The sequence below is a fragment of the Rhinoderma darwinii genome, chromosome 11, assembly GCF_050947455.1.
Source record: "Rhinoderma darwinii isolate aRhiDar2 chromosome 11, aRhiDar2.hap1, whole genome shotgun sequence".
Classification (NCBI taxonomy): Eukaryota; Metazoa; Chordata; class Amphibia; order Anura; family Rhinodermatidae; genus Rhinoderma; species Rhinoderma darwinii.
The window spans coordinates 56,792,589-56,807,984 of NC_134697.1; positions in this window are offsets into that span (position 1 = coordinate 56,792,589).

Here is a 15,396-nt window from a genome sequence, read left to right on the forward strand (position 1 = left end):
TTGTTTTGTTTTTATTTACGAATTGTATCAGTTTTTGTCCGTTTTACATCTGTATTTTTTCAGTTTTGAGGGTTTTTGGCGAGGCTGCTGAGATACGGATGGAAAAAAAAGAAAACTAATACACGCATGTGAACTATGCAAAAACGGAACATGCGTTTTTAAAATCAACTTATTTTCTTCTATTGGCTAAAAGCGGTAATAATACAGATCCAATGAAGCATGTCGCTACTTGAAAAAACGGTATGCGCATAGAAAAGCAAATAGCAAAAATGTATAGAAAAACCTTTTAAATATGTTGCCCCTGTTTGATCAATGAAAAAACAGTTCATGCAGACCTGATATACAGAACTGTGAATAAATCCTAAAGCACTACAGTGATTTGCTCTCATGTTTATGAGCTAAAACTAGGAGTGGATCCAAACACGGTAGAGGTGCAAATCAAATTATTGTTGTGTGTAGCCGAGACTCCAGGTGTTGGATTACAAATACTGAAGCAAAATACCGATCTAAATGCTGCCATGAAAAAGAGGACTTAGTGAGATGTATTTTGACATCTGTCATATGATAGGGTGTGCCAATAATCACCCTACTGAAATAAGGTGAAAATGTTAATAAGATGGTGACTGCCCGCATTAGGAGACACTGTCAGGTGAAGCAAACTTCAATATCGTATGTGGATGGATTCATGTCTATTTCCAGCTGGCAGGAAGGCTGTAGATGCGCCCAAGGATAGTTGATGAAGATGAAGTTTCCGTCTCTACTTCTAGAAGGTCACACTTCATATGCGCAAGTTGGGTTTAAAGGGAATATCCACCATAGGAACCCCTCCTACCTCCCGCTCAATGCATCGAAAATGAAAACTGAAGGAACTTTGCCGTTTTAATCGAAAAGCTGATATAATTTTGTGTCTACAGCTCCTATGCTGACCTATGTTTCCATGGTAACAGATGACAGAAACTGTAGTCTGATCCTTCAGTCATATTGCCATCAATGTGTCCCCTACTTCTTGCACGACTTAGAAGTGATGATTTCCAACGCAAGAAACTTATGTTCTCATTCAGTGTAAACAGACGTCAATATGGAACGATAATTGCTATTTTTGCAATCATTCATTAGCAATCGCTTTGTGTAACCAGGCTGAAAGTAAGTAAACAAAAACGGCTGTAAAATATGGAACTGTTTTCAAGGGAAAACAGCTACCGATTTTCAGCCGCTTTTTAAGCATCAAGTGTTTTTTTTATGTTTTTTTATAGCTGTTTTTATAGCTGTTTTTCTATTGACCCAATGAAAAACCGCTCCAAAAACGGCTCAAGAAGGGACATGCACTTAGTTTTTTTCAAAAGGCTGCTTAAAAATAAAGAATTGCCTCGTCGGAATGATGTTTGGAGGCGTTCAGCTTCCGTATTTTCATCTGAAAAATGGCTGAAAATAAGCAATGTAAACGTGCCCTAATTCTGCTTCTTTTTATCATCATGCCATTTTATCTCCAAAATTTGGTGCTGATTAAAGAGAGAAAAACACACCCACCCCCCTTCATATACATACATTCAAAAGGAGAGCATTCTCCATATAGTTCTATCATTGAATTCAACACTATACCGTTAACTCTGAAGCTCCCTCTAGTGGTAGCTGCCAGCCATCAAGTTTAGTTTTACATTTATGTCTATTCAGTTGGAGTTCTTGATCAGGAGAAACAGCCCCAACCGCAAAAAAGATATATTAGGTTTAACATTTTGTACTAATTAACTTCTTATTTGTCTGTATATATACTAGACCGTCTCAATGAATTAGAATATCATCAAAAAGTTAATTCATTTCAGTAATTCAATTCAAAAAGTGAAACTCATATATTATATAGATTCATTACACATAGAGAGAGTGATCTATTTCCAGCATATTTTTCTTTTACTGTTGATGATTATGGTAACAGTTAAAGACAATCCAAAATTTAGAGTCTCAGAAAATTAGAATATTATATAAGACCAATTTCAAAAATGATTTTTAGTACCGAAAAGTTGGCCTACTGAAAAGTATGTCCAGTACATGCCCTCAATACTTGGTCGGGGCTCCTTTTACATTAATTACTGCATCAATCTCTATGGGGTTTAGGTCAGGCGAGTTTTCTGGCCAACTAAGCGCAGTGATACTGTGGTTATTACATCAGGTATTGGTACTTTGGCAGTGTGAGCAGGTGCCAAGTCCTGCTGGAACATGAAATTCGCATCTCCATAAAGCTTGTCAGCAGAGGGAAGCATGAAGTGCTGGAAAATTTCCTGCTAGACGGCTGCGCTGACTCTGGACTTGATATTACCCAGTGGACCAACACCAGCAGATGACATGGCCCCCAAACCATCACTGACTGTGGAAACTTCAGACTGGACCGCAAGCAACTTGTATTGACGCCTCTCCACTCTTCCTCCGGACTCTGGGACCGAGATTTCCCAATGAAATGCAAAATTTACTTTCATCTGAAAACAGGACTTTGGGCCACTGAGCAACAGTGTTGGTCCACTGTGTTATATCAAGTCCAGAGTCAGCGCAGCGTCTAGCAGGACATTTCCCAGCACTTCATGCTTCCCTCTGCTGACAGCTTCATGGAGATGCTGATTTCATTCTCCAGCAGGACTTGGCGCCTGCCCACGCTGCCAAAAGTACCAATACCTGGTGTAATAACCACAGTATCACTGCGCTGGATTGGCCAGCAAACTCGCCTAACCTAAACCCCATAGAGAATCTATGGGATATTGTCAAGAAGATGAGACCAGACCCAACAATGCAGACGAGCTGAAGGCCGCTATCAAAGCAACCTGGGCTTCCATAACACCTCAGCAGTGCCACAGGCTGATCGCCTCCATGCCACGCCGCATTGATAACACCTCAGCAGTGCCACAGACTGATCGCCTCCATGCCACGCCGCATTGATGCAGTAATCCATGCAGAGTCGGAGCCCCGACCAAGTATTGAGGGCATATACTGTGCATACTTTTCACTAGGACAACATTTCGGTATTAAAAATCATTTTTCAAATTGGGCTTATTTAATATTCTGATTTTCTGAGAGACTAAATTTTGGGTTTTCATTAACGGTTATCCATAATAATCAACATGATCACTCTGTGTGTAATGAATCTGTATAATATAGGAGTTTCACTTTTTGAATTGAATTACTGAAATAAATTAACTTTTTGATGATATTCTAATTAATTGAGAAGGACTAGTATGTGTATATATATATATATATATATATATATATATATATATATATATATATATATATACACACACACACACACACACACACAGAAATAGGTTTAACATTCTGTGATAATTAATTTATTAATATATGTTTTTATTGGTTGGAGCTCCATTATGTACATTGGTAATAAAGGGTGCATATTCACTTTAAGGCTGGCTTCATACTTGTGCTTTAACATATACAATATTTTACTTATCTGAGTAAAAGGAAAGATACGCGTGTAGAGTCATTGTGGCCGATCAATGGCAGCCAGGAGAGCAGTGCGTTATACAGCAAGGCCTAAAGTCAATGTAAATTTCACTATGATCAATCTAGTCCATTTTCTACACTGGCCAATTACGGTTGCAATCAATTGTAACAATAAATGGCCCGTGTAAATAGGCCTTTAGTCAGAATGGTGATTCCTGATTTTTTAAAAAATTTTTCTTTATTATTTCTTTTCTGTTGCTTATGTAGCACCAACATATTCTGCAGCACTGTACATAGATTGTTACCATTAACATCAGTCTCTGTCCCTAGTGGGGCTTACGATCGATCTCACACATACACAATCCAGTGGCGGTTTCATAAAAAGCAAATTAACTTGTCAGTAGGTTTTTGGAGTCGAAGTTTGAATAAAGACAAGTCAAGCAAGAGAAACAGGGGTGTCAAAAACGGGACTTGTGCAAGTAGTAGACAACTGGAGAAACCACCGGCATTGTGACAACACATCTTATTACCAGTCAGCCATCAAACAAAAGACACGAAGACGTTTCGAGCATTGCCATCTTGCTCAAAGCTATGGATATGACAGAAAGCGCTATGCTCGGAACAACTAAGGGTCTTCTATGAAGCCTTTTGAAGCAGGCGCCGCTCTATTCTGAAGGTGGAGGTAAATCTTAATGGAGTCTGATTCTGCAGAAAAAGCGGAGTATGTGAAGAGACAAATAACATACCTATGGCTCATTTCTTCTAAGATATCAGGGCTATATATATATATGCCTGGATAGTTTAAACAGGTAGCTATTTTTTTTTTAAAAAAATTAGTGCGAGTGGTCTATATGTAGGCTCACCTAGTTTGTGTCCTAGTCTAGATCAGCATGCATCTGTGCTGCGCATCATTTTCTCATTGTATTGTGGCTTCTAATGGGATGACTGTTCCTGCTCTGTATTACATAATGGGTTTAGATAAGGGGAACCAGAGCATTCATCATTGCATATTCAGTTCTGTTATTAAGCTCTGGTTCCGGGCCTGCACTAAGGTCTCTGTGAAATGTCACAGCTGAATTATAGTTATGATGTGATGAAATGCAGACTATAGTAAAGTAGTTATCGGTACATTTCCCTTCTGCAATTTCATAGTTTTCAGGTTGCCATACGGTATGGATATATAGAGAAAAAAAGAACAGACGTGCTGGACAACACCCTAGAAGAAACAAGAATGGTTCATTTCCAGTTACCAATCATTCTGCTTGTGGCCACTTTTTCACTGTCTCCTGATTCCCAAAACCCATGCCAAACCAATGTCAAGCATTAAGTGAGATCACATTCATTGTGCCGAGTGACTATAGGTTCCCGGGGCCCACGTTGTAAGTTAGTAGTCCTACAAAAAGTCAGTACAAATATAAACCTTGTATTAAAATATAACTTTCATTCAAAAGTTAAATTGGTAGAAACGCATATGGGATTCATAAGAAACTCGGAGTGAAACTGACCAATTCTGGCCATGAGAGCTCCCTGATGCAAACTGCAGTCCCTTGCCAATAGATGGTTAGACATGATTACGCATACTCACTCTGGTGGGGGCCAATTGAGGTAAGGCCACAAGGACATGTGACACGGTTAACAATCGCGCCACCACCATATTTGGCGCAGCTGTCAAACACCTTATTTAATGGCCGTGCGATATTGCGGGTAAATTTTGTCTTCAAAATTGTGCGGCCAGTACTTAATACACCCTTTATGGCCGCATCATTTTGCAGGTAAAGGGCCGTTTTACCCGCAATAACGCATGGCCATTAACGGTATTTGACAGCCGCGCCGACCATGGTGCCGGTGCGGTTGTTGGCCGCGTCGCGACCGTGTCTGAGCCGCTTCGTGTGGTCTTACCCTTAGGCCTGATTCAGACGAACGTGGCGTTTTTTGTGCATGCAAAACACACGGCGTTTTGCCTGCGCAAATGCAACTTACTTGCTCTGTGAGGCAGCATCATATGCTGCGTGGTTTTCGCGCAGCCGTCATCATTATGACACGCCATTTGGATGTTTGTAAACAGAAAATCACGTGGTGCTTTTCGGTTTACATTCATCCTTTTGACAGCTGTTGCGCGAAACAGGCAGTTCGCAGGGAAGTGCGACCTGCGTGGTTTTCACGCACCCATTGACGTCAATGAGTGCGTGATGCGCGGAATACGCCGAGATATTGAACGTGTCGCGCTTTTTACGCAGCGGACAAACGCTGCGCAAAAAGCACAGACTGTCTGTACTGCCCCATATACTTCTATTGGTCCATGCGTGCCGCGTGAAAACCACGCGGCCTGCACAGACACAATTCACGTTTGTGTGAATCCGCCCTTATTGTATTACTGGGACCACAGCTGGTGCTAATCACTAACAAAAAAGACCAAAACATAATATTTTAGTAATAATCTTTAGTTTAAAACCACCTTTGATAAACGGAAAAAATGACACCAATGTTCAGATAAATCTCACAACTTGGTCATCTATATTTGCGATAGTATTAACATATAGATAAACCTACAAAGAAATAAGCCTAAGGGCTTATTCGGACGGACGGGATATACGTCCGTGCAACGTGCGTGATTTTCACGTGCGTCGCACTGACCTGTATTAGTCTATGGGGCTGTGCAGACAGTTGCGTGATTCTTACGCAGCGTGAGTCCGCTGTGAAAAACTCACGACATGTCCTATATTTGTGCATATTTCGCGCATCACGCACCCATTGAAGTCAAGCACTTCCGTGGGACGAGCGTGATTCGCGCAACAGCTGTCAAACTATGACTAAACAGAAAGGCACCACGTGCTTTTCCGTTTACAAACATCCAAACGGAGTGTCATAATGATGGCGGCTGCGCGAAAATCACGTAGCCGCGCATCATACGAGGCTGACACACGGAGCTGTTAAGTGCCTTTTGCGCACGCAAAACGCCACGTTTTTTGCGTGCGCAAAACGCACACGTTCGTGTGAATCCGCCCTTACACAATGATTATTTGTATCTCAGCGCATTTCGCCTACTTTGCATTGGTTCTTCAGGAGAATTTTGTGTTTAGAAGCCTCATAAAGATATATACCTCCATTAGCAGATAGCCCATATGTAATCAGATTAGATCATTCAGATGGCACCAGTATAATAGGCCAATTCAAATCACCATATACATTACTTATAGAATCTATGGGTTGGATTTCACTAGATTAAAAAGATACTGTTATCCGTCCCTAATGCCGGACGCCATATCTCCCAGATCTATTATGGAGATGGTAAATGCATTAAATTTTTTAAGAGTCTCCCACCCACATAATGCCAATCCCACAGAAGAGGTTGGCACAGGAAGAGATAGATACATGGCTTCTGACTTGCTGTTAAAATGTAACTTGGACCATGGAAAAGACATTATCTGGTGCGGACACTGCTATTTTACTGTACTACTGTAAGTGCACTGCAGTATGGAATATCTGAGGCTGCACTATTGTGTAAGTTCTCTAGCCTGGCATGGAGATAATCTGCTGGTAGCAGTACAGTTAGGAACGTCATTGCGGTCACTAGGTCTGGGCATAGTAATGTTCTGAGATTACAACAGGGTTGGTATAGAAGTTGTTGCCATAGTGATAAGGGATTGGGTTTATATTTGAAAACTGCTTCTATGTTTCCATGACTGAGGCTCCTGAATGCCAGTTTGCCAGTATTTTGGCTCACAATTGGTAGTTAACCTTCTCCTGTTATATAAGTTTAACCCCTTCCCGCCGCAGCCCTTTTTCAGATTTTCATTTTCGTTTTTTTCCTCCCCACCTTCCAAAAGCCATAACTTTTTTATTTTTCCGTCGATGTAGTACTGGGAGGGCTTGATTTTTGCGGGACGAGTTGTAGTTTTTCGTAGCACCATTTATTTTGCCATATAATGTACTAGGGAACGGGAAATAAATAATTTGTGGGGTAGAAAATGAAAAAACAGCGATTCCTCCATGTTTTTTTGCGAGCCGTTTGTACGGAATTCACTGTGCAATTAAAACAACATGTTAATTTTATTCTGTGGGTCAATACGATTACGGCGATACCAAATATATATAGTTTTTTTCTATATTTTACTACTTTTGCAAGTAAAAACTGCCGATTAAGTGGTATGAGGGCTTATTTTTTTGCGGAATATGCTGTAGTTTTTAATAATACCATTTTGGGGTACATGCGACGGTTTGATCACTTTTTATTTATTTTTTTGTGGGAGATTAGGTGACCAAAAAAATAGAGATTCTGGCGTTTACAATAAAAAAAATTTACGGCGTTCACCATGCCGGCTAAATAATGATATATTGTAAAAGTTTAGACTTTTCCGGACACGGCGATACCAATTATGTTTCATTTTTTTTTTTTTTTTTACTATGGGGAGTTTTTTTGAACTTTTAAAAAAAAATTGACACAAAAAAAAAAGCAAACTCATTTTTCACGAACCCTAAGGGACTCCAACCAGCGATCGTTAGATCGCTTGCACGATATACTGCAAAACTAATGTATTGCAGTATATCGTGATTCTGACAGGCAACTATTAAGCCCTGCCTCGGTTGCACAAAGATGGCGGACCTGGGGGCCTTCATTAGTCCCCCAGGCAGCCATAGCAACCATCGCCCCCTATGATTGCATTGCGGGGGGCGCGATGAGCTGTTAGAGGGGGTCGCCCCCCTCTTTCTAACGGTTTAAATGCGGTCGCTATTGACCGCAGCATTTACTGAATTGAACTAGTGGGATCACGCTCGAGCGCGATGCCGCACGTTACTCTGAACTCTAACAAACAGCCGACACCAGCATCGTATGGAGCGGGTTCACTCCATGAGGCCGTTCCATACTTCCGTTACCCGAGTTTGGCGTATGGATACGTCAAATGTTGGGAAGGGGTTAAGAAGGCAGGAGTTTCTTCATTTAGACCCTACGAAAATAGAATTAACATTTTCTGATATACAGCTATAGTATATAGGAGTCTTTCTGACATGAAATCACTGCAGAAGATTTCACTTTCACATCAAAAACTTTAAATTCTTCAGTATCTTCTAACTAGGCCCAGATATTCTGAGGGAAAATGTTGGATCAAGTGAAGATTAGGACCCCCTCCCTGATTGAACAAGTGAAGTTTATGTCCCCCTCCCTGATTGAACAAGTGAAGTTTATGACCCCCGCTTCCTCAATGACATTAGGGAAGATTTATCAAGCTGTCTTATAGTAAGAATGTCCTTTGTTGCCCATAGCAACCCCACAGCTTTCATATATTAATGAGCTCAGGTAAAATGAAAGCAGAGCTCTGATTGGTTGCTATGGGCAACAAAGGACATTCTTACTTTAACACAGTTTGATAAATCTCCACCATTAATTGCCATTTTTTGTTGCCCATAAATTAAAATGGATGGACATTTCTTTGAGAAGACACTCCAGTCTATTATAGCAGGTACAAATAAAACCGATTCCTGTTTCATGAATTCGAGGACCTCTTTACTTGCAAACAATCTGGACTGCGAAAACTGCCATCAACCTCCACGTTGGTCACTCGTCGTCCATATTCTGATGGATATTCTTGGAATTGTATTTATAAGAACTGTGTCATCATGTGTATCCATCAGAAAGGGCGCTTTCTCTGAAAAATCACACATTTCTCTGAAAAAGTGTCTACACATTACTGACCTCCGGTGTTTGGAAAACCTCTGCAAAACAATGTGCACAACTGACTGGAATAACGTACGCACCTATCACGTAGGGTTCGTGGACCCACTGGGCCGTACCGTCTTGGCGGTAAGGCAGCTGGCCAACAGGGTGCAGGACAATGTCTATAGTTCGTATAGGGTACCTGTGGCAGCTCGGACAGTAGCAAGGCAGGCTTGGCAGCAGGTGGACGTCAGGCGTGGAGAAGCAGGACAGGCGTGGTATACAGCACAGCACGACTACAGCTCAGCATGGCACTAGATCAGGATACAAGTATAGGAAACAGGACCACTGGGAGCAGGAAACACTAGGGGGCCATATGCAAGACAGACTAGGAATACACAATAAAGCTCAGGCATGGGAGGATGGGCTGGAACCTTCTTATAGCCCAGGGTACTCTGGACCAATTAGCTCAATCACAAACATGCTTGCGCTCTGGCTTCTCAAGTCTGGACTGAGCTCGTGACCGCACCCTCTTGGTCACTGTGGAGCAGGACGGCCGTATGTGCAAACATCTCTTGAGAGAAGGGCGTCGACTGGATGGAAGGAGTTTGTGGTCAGCGACCACAGACGTTACAGCACCATAGCGGACGTTTTTAACTTTTATCTTGAAGCATTGAGAGTGTATTTTTGTACTAACCCAGTTTTGCTTAGTGGCCCCAGTCATTATGTTCAAGTTGATGAGACTTGTTTTAGTCATAAAATAAAATATCATTGTGGTTGTACCCCGGATCGCGAAATATGGGTCTTTGGGATTGTGGACACGGCAACAACGCTAGCTATTGGGTACAAGGAAGTTGTTCCTGATAGAAGTGCTGTAACTCTCCTTCCTATTATTCGACGTGTGGTGCGCCCAGGTTCGACGGTGCAGTGATTTCTGGGCTGCCTACAACAATACTCAACCTGCACTGAATTTGAGTTATCAACGTGTCCTGTCAATCACAGTGATCCCAATTTTTTATTTGTTTCTCTAACTGGTGCCCACACACAACATATAGAGTCTTACTGGAATAAATGTAAGGCTTGTATCAAGATGAAAAGGGGTGTTCTTCGTGATTTGCTTCCTACAAATCTTACAGAATTCATGTGGAGAGATCGGTCCGGCAAAGACGCATTTAACACTCAGCTTCAGCATATTTCAGAGCAGTTTGCTGTTTAGGATTATGCAGTATGATTATGCTTGTTTATACTTATAAATAAATAAATTGTTATCACTAAAAAAATATTGACAGGGAACATATACTTCATTTGTGTTAACAACATTTTTGTCAAGTGAAGCTTATGTCCTAGACCAGGGGTTTCAAACTCGGTCGGGTAAATGGGCCACACAGAAAAAATGTGAAGTTCACAGGCCAGATTACTTTCAAATTTGATACAATACAAAATTATTGTTAATCAATTAGTTATTTGAACTAATATAACAATACTATATTACTATAACAACACTACATTACTTTAATAATACTATATTACTATAATAATACTACATTACAATAACAATACTACAATGACAATACTACAATACTATAATAAAACTACACTACTATAATAATACTAATTACAATAACAATACTACATTACTATAATAAAACTACATTACAATCACAATACTACAATAACAATACTACATTACTATAACAATACCACATTACTTTAATAATACTATATTACTATAATAATACTAAATTACAATAACAATACTACAATAACAATACTACATTACTATAATAATACTACAATAACAATACTCCATTACTATAATCATACTACATTACTATAATAATACTACATTACAATAACAATACTACATTACTATAACAATACTACATTACTATAATACTACATTACTATAATACTACATTACTATAACAATACTACATTACTATAATACTACATTACTATAACAATACTACATTACTATAACACTACATTACTATAACAATAATACTACATTACTATACTAATACTACATTACTATAACAATACTACATTACTATACTAATACTACATTACTATAACAATACTACATTACTATAATAATACTACACTACTATAGTAATACTACATTACTATAATACTACATTACTATAACAATACTACATTACTATAATAATACTACATTACTATAACAATAATACTATATTACTATAATACTACATTACAATAACAATACTACATTACTATAATAATACTACATCACTATAACACTACTACATTACTATAATAATACTACATCACTATAACACTACTACATTACTATAACAATACTACATTACTATAATAATACTACATTATAATAATACTACATTACTATAACAATACTACATTACAATAACAATACTACATTACTATAATATTGCTACATTAGTATGACAATACTATATTACTATAATAATACTACATTACTATAACAATACTACATTACTATAATACTACATTACAATAACAATACTACATTACTATAATAATACTACATCACTATAACACTACTACATTACTATAACAATACTACATTACTATAATAATACTACGTTACAATAACAATACTACATTACTATAATAATACTACATTACTATAATACTACATTACTATAATAATACTACATTACAATAACAATACTACATTACTATAATAATACTACATTACTATAACAATACTACATTACTATAATAATACTACATTACTATAATACTACATTACTATAACAATACTACATTACTATAATACTACATTACAATAACAATACTACATTACTATAATAATACTACATTACTATAACACTACTACATTACAATAACAATACTACATTACTATAATAATACTACATCACTATAACACTACATTACTATAACAATATTACATTACTATAATAATACTACGTTACAATAACTACTACATTACTATGATAACACTACATTACTATAACAATATTACATTACTATAATAATACTACATTACAATAACAATACTACATTACTATAATAATACTACATTACAATAACAATACTACATTACTATAATAATACTACATTACTATAACACTACTACATTACAATAACAATACTACATTACTATAATAATACTACATCACTATAACACTACATTACTATAACAATATTACATTACTATAATAATACTACGTTACAATAACTACTACATTACTATGATAACACTACATTACTATAACAATATTACATTACTATAATAATACTACGTTACAATAACAATACTACATTACTATAATAATACTACATTACTATAACAATATTACATTACTATAATAATACTACATTACAATAACAATACTACATTACTATAATAATACTACATTACAATAACAATACTACATTACTATAATAATACTACATTACTATAACACTACTACATTACAATAACAATACTACATTACTATAATAATACTACATCACTATAACACTACTACATTACTATAACAATATTACATTACTATAATAATACTACGTTACAATAACAATACTACATTACTATAATAATACTACATTACTATAACAATATTACATTACTATAATAATACTACATTACAATAACAATACTACATTACTATAATAATACTACATTACAATAACAATACTACATTACTATAATAATACTACATTACTATAACACTACTACATTACAATAACAATACTACATTACTATAATAATACTACATCACTATAACACTACTACATTACTATAACAATATTACATTACTATAATAATACTACGTTACAATAACAATACTACATTACTATAATAATACTACATTACTATAACAATATTACATTACTATAATAATACTACGTTACAATAACAATACTACATTACTATAATAATACTACATTACTATAACAATATTACATTACTATAATAATACTATGTTACAATAACAATACTACATTACTATAATAATACTACATTACAATAACAATACTACATTACTATAATAATACTACATTACTATAACACTACTACATTACAATAACAATACTACATTACTATAATAATACTACATCACTATAACACTACTACATTACTATAACAATATTACATTACTATAATAATACTACGTTACAATAACAATACTACATTACTATAATAATACTACATTACTATAACACTACATTACTACAACAATACTACATTACTATAATAATATTACATTACTATAATAATACTACATTACTATAACACTACATTACTACAACAATACTACATTACTATAATAATATTACATTACTATAATATTACCTTACTATAACAATAATACCTTACTATAATATTACTACACTACAATAACAATATTACTTTACTATAACAATATTACATTACTATCATAATACTACATTACTATAACACTACTACATTACAATAACACTACTACATTACTATAATAATACTGATAGGTTTAAACTTACCGGAAATGTGTGAGTTTACTCCACGTGCCTATTTTAACAATCCAGTTTTCCAGCTTAAGTGTCACAGTCCGGCAGCTTAGTTGGCAGCATTTGGCAGACACAAGGATGTCAAGATTGGGGAGACCCTTTTTTGGTAGCGCCACAATGCACTCTGTAGATAATACTACAGTGCCCTCTAGATAATGCCACAGTTGCCTCTTGAGATATTGCCACAGTGCCCTCTGTAGATAGTGACACACAACCCCTGTAGATAATGCCACAGTGCCCTCTGTAGATAGTGCCACCCACCCACCCACAAAGATAATGCCACAGTGCCCTCTGTAGATAATGCCACAGTGCCCTCTGTAGATGGTGCCACAGTACTCCCTGTAGATGGTGCCACAGTGCCCTCTGTAGATGGTTCCACAGTGCCCTCTGTAGATAATGCGACAGTGCCCTATGTAGATAATGCCACAGTGCCCTATGTAGACAATGCCCCATTGCCCTCTGTATATAGCACCACAGTGCCCTCTGTAGATAGTGCTACAGTGCCCTCTGTAGATACTGCCACAGAGTTCTCTGTAGATCATGGCACAGTGACCTCTGTAGATAGTGCCACATACCCCTAGATAATGCCACAGTGCCCACTGTAGATAGTGCCACAGTGCCCTCTGTAGATAGTGCCACAGTGCCCTCTGTAGATAGTGCCACAGTGCCCTCTGTAGATAGTGCCACAGTGCCCTCTGGAGATAGTGCCACACCCCCCCTGGTAAATAGTGCCACACATCCCTTTGTAGATAGCGCCACACACCCCTTTAGATAGTGTCACACCCTCCATAGGTAGTGCCACACATACACTCCCCTACAATTAGTGACACACACCCCTATAGATAGTGACCCCCCCCCCAAAGATAGTTCCATTGGGGCTCCCTCTAGGAGTGGAATCCTCAGCCAGAGCATTGCCGACGCTCTAGCCGGGGATACCTATCCTGGAGGAGCCCCTGACATCACTATCCATATATGGACAGTGACGTCAGGGGCTCCTCCTGGACTGTAATCCCTGGCCAGAGCCATGCCGACGCTCTGGCCGGGGATTCCTCTCCTGGAGGAGCCCCTGACGGCACTGTCTATATATATTTGTGTCAAATGAAGGTTAGTGAGGGACATAATCTTTACTTTCATTTGTGTTAAAGAGGCTCTGTCACCACATTATAAGTGCCCTATATTGTACATGATGTGATCGGCGCTGTAATGTAGATTACTGCAGTGTTTTTATTTAGAAAAACAATAATTTTTTACTGAGTTATGACTTATATTAGCTTTATGCTAATGAGTTTCTCAATGACCAACTGGGCGTGTTTAACTTTTTGGCCAAGTGGGTGTTGTACAGAGGAGTGTATGACGCTGACCAATCAGTGACCAATCAGCGTCCTACACTTCTCTCCATTCATTTACTCTGCACATAGCGATATAGCTATATCGCTATGTGCAGCCACATACACAAACACTAACGTTACTGCAGTGTCCTGACAATGAATATACATTACCTCCAGCCAGGACGTGATGTGTATTCAGAATCCTGACCACTTCTCTGCACTTCTCTGTGATTTACTGCACACCACAGCGAGATCTCGTTGTAAATGACAGTTTACAGCGTAATCTCGCGAGACTATGCCTGCTATGCTGTAAATCACAGAGAAGTGCAGAGAAGTGGTCAGGATTCTGAATACACATCACGTCCTGGCTGGAGGTAATGTATATTCATTGTCAGGACACTGCAGTAACGTTATAGTTTGTTTATGTGGCAGCACATAGCGATATAGCTA